Consider the following 3,149-nt stretch of genomic DNA (forward strand, 5'->3'; position numbering starts at 1 on the left):
CGCGAAAGTATTTACTTTTCACTTTCGCAGAACCAATATCAACGACGGCCTAATGTTGAGCCGAGGCGTTCAGCACTGCCGCCGTCGCCGTGTTGTGGGGCCGACCGCTGACGAGATCGCTCTGAGGGTTCTAGGTCAGACCCGAGAGTCAGACCATGATTGATGCCCGGGCCCGGCCCGTCACACCGTCAACGTGACACTACAATTAATGGCTGTAACCTGCGCTGAACCGCGGCTGAGACTGCTGCGGCCAGCAGTTTGCGATTGTTTCGCACAAAAAACCCGGGCCTGAGCCAGTAACAAGCTGGCGGCCTTTTGTGGTTCTGGGGCAGCAACGTGCATTCCGCTCCGAATTACAGGTGGTGGGTTTCGGTCAGAACTCACCCTGTTTGGGGAGTGAGTTTCGTACCGGAATAATGGCTTCCGGTTGCGGATGTGGACCACACTCGGGCGGCCATTAATCAATGGATTGCCGGTGATTGCCCAGTGTGTGCAATGCGCAATCGTCGGCCCGTTATTGCCGTTTAGGTCGGGACCGCTCCGTGACACTCGAAGTCACAGATTGTGTCCCCAGAGTCCCCAGAAGTGAAAGACGAAGGAACACGGAGACACGGGAAAAAAACAGCGGAGCTACATGAAACAACATACCAGCCGCGGGCGCGTGTTCTGCCCGCGAGGTTGTCCCCCACCCCCCCGCATCCGGCCGCCCCCCTTCGGACCCCGTGAATGTTGCCGCCGATCACCATATTACACCCGCCGGGGTCCCAGGGCCTCGGAACGAGATTATCTTGATTGTCGGACACGATAGTTGTTAGCGGCCTGCTAGAGAGAGAGCGTTAATTAAAATCTACAATCGAATCAAACACACGTACAGTGCACACATACACGCAGAGCTGGGAGCTCTTGTTTTTAATCGCCCGCCCGCCTTTAGCTTTCGCGGGCTGCCCTCGGTGGGCTTCTCGGCCAATTTCCGACACTCGCTGGCGGCGGCGTACACTGATTGTTACCTACCCTGTATTTTGTTTTTTTTTTCGGTTCATTTTGACATAAAGCCTCGCCCCGTCCATCACACGTGCCCGGGCGGCCCCGATGCGATGGAGATAATCGTGTAACATTTGCCCGACGCTGTTGCAACCGGGCCCGGGCTTAATTCGCATTATTAAGCTTGATTTATACTTTTATTTTCATTTCGTCGGAAATTGTTGTGACGTGTGTTTGAGGGGATGGTGAGTAACCGTAGCCTAGCCCCTCGGTATTTCTGCCAACCGAATGTTGCCTGCGCGAAGCAGTCAATCCGGTTAATGGATGCGTGTACCGCGAGCTGTGCATGCATTACCTACATGTTGGGCAATTCAATTGAACTGCTGCGTTGCCCGGCAGGAGCCCGACAGTTGTGAATTTCCTAATTATTATCATGCCCATAATATCACCTTCAAAGGCCTACGAAAGGCAACATATTGTGGAACGAGGACTAGTGTTCCAAAGTAACAGTAGCTAAGCTAAGGAGCAGCCACGGTTTCGCTAAACACGTCTCTAGCGGCCGCCGTCCAGTTTTGAAGCGTTAATGTGGCTGACACGGTCCCCTATCATTATCGGGGCCGTGTGGCGCCTTCCGAAAGAGATTGATTAAACCCGTGGCGTCGTCGTAGCTGTCAGTCGGCACTTCGGGGACCCGGTTGGTTCGGAGCAGAATTCTACACAGCAGACGACGCTGATGGGATGGTGATGGGGAAATATATTTTTCTTGCGCGTTGCGACAAGAAGAATGACGCGAGCCGACGTTAAAGTGACGGCCCCAAATTGTTATGTTTCACCATCACCGGCAGTGAATAAAGTCCAACATTAGGACGTAGACCCCCTCCGTCCCAGGCGCCAGGCGAAATATGCCAGGGAAAAAAAGGACCACAATGGCTCGCGCAACATTACATCGCACAAATGCTCACTATAAAACAGCCTGTGGTTGGGGTGGCCCAGTTCCGCCGGGGGCCGTAGCGCCATTACGTGCCATCCATCCCAAAGCGGACCCCGGGGTGGTTTGCTTCATGGCCGACTGAATGCCCCCCCGCTCCAACCCCGTTCGGAGGAAGTTCGGTTTGTTTCGATTGTGTTTGCGAAGGATTAAATTCGATTAGGTAATTAATGGCCTTATTTACGGCACGGGGAGAGTGGCCGCCGCGGCCGCCGACGTCGGGGCTTTTATGCCGTTTTTGCCTTCGGTTAATGTTAGTTTGTTGCTTCCACTAATAACCTCGCCCAGTGCACACTAAATATGCCCCTGCTGCTGCTGCTACGAGGGTACACCACGATCGGGCCCCGTGGCCTGGGCGATGTTGATCTTTCCGGCGCAATCTCGGCCCCCCGGCAACGGCTTTTTCTTTATCGACGATTATCGAACGCATTGATCCGTGCGCGAGAGGTTGGCGTGTTTGGCGTGTCGAACATCGGCCAAAGACTAAGTCCGCTCGCGTTACTAAGTGGTATGAGCGCGATTTCTTAGCTTAGCGAAAATGTATTCGGAGTCCATGCTTTGGGCGCCCAGGTAGGAAGTGTTAAATAATACGTTTCAACTTCTGTACCAATTATTTTAACGTTGTTAGGTACATTTAAATACGCTGTAGACCGTGAAGGTCCGAAGGCAGGAACAATGGTTTTGAGCACGATTCGTTATTTCGAAATTTAAACACAAGTTAGCGTCTGTGAAAGGACCCACTTTTGTCTGCTTTTTAAATTGTTTCCGTGCTGTTTTAAACATTATAAATAGTTTCCCGACTATGGTGTTATTTCAGAAAACGGTAAAACAATAAACTTATAAACATTCAGTGAAAAAATAACATCCGAACAACGCTTTGGTTGCGTGGAGACGCCGGGGATTGAACCCGGGACTTCTCACATGCGAAGCGAGCGCTCTACCACTGAGCTACGTCCCCGTTGAGAGCTGCCGAGCGCTAAACCGAATCAGCTTCTGCGCACCGGTCCGCCGGAGCTACCGGTTCTCTCGGCTATCGTTGCTCCCAGTTCGCAACACCCGGCTACGCGCGCTTACGTTCATTCATAACCGGACGACACCCGGTCCCGCCCGCTCCACCTGACCTCAGGCAACGTCTCTGGGCCACCAACCGGGACCGCGGCCCCGCCTGAAGCGTACGCAG

The 3,149-nt window shown here is 53.3% G+C and overlaps 1 non-coding gene across 1 annotated transcript; it reads right to left on the bottom strand.

Annotated features, from left to right (window-relative positions):
- Positions 1-2,855: 2,855 nt before the first annotated feature.
- Positions 2,856-2,927, bottom strand: Trnaa-cgc (transfer RNA alanine (anticodon CGC)). The gene has a single exon. It is a non-coding gene; the product is annotated as a tRNA-Ala (tRNA).
- Positions 2,928-3,149: the final 222 nt, after the last annotated feature.

This window comes from Anopheles bellator, chromosome 2 (assembly GCF_943735745.2).
Source record: "Anopheles bellator chromosome 2, idAnoBellAS_SP24_06.2, whole genome shotgun sequence".
Lineage (NCBI taxonomy): Eukaryota > Metazoa > Arthropoda > Insecta > Diptera > Culicidae > Anopheles > Anopheles bellator.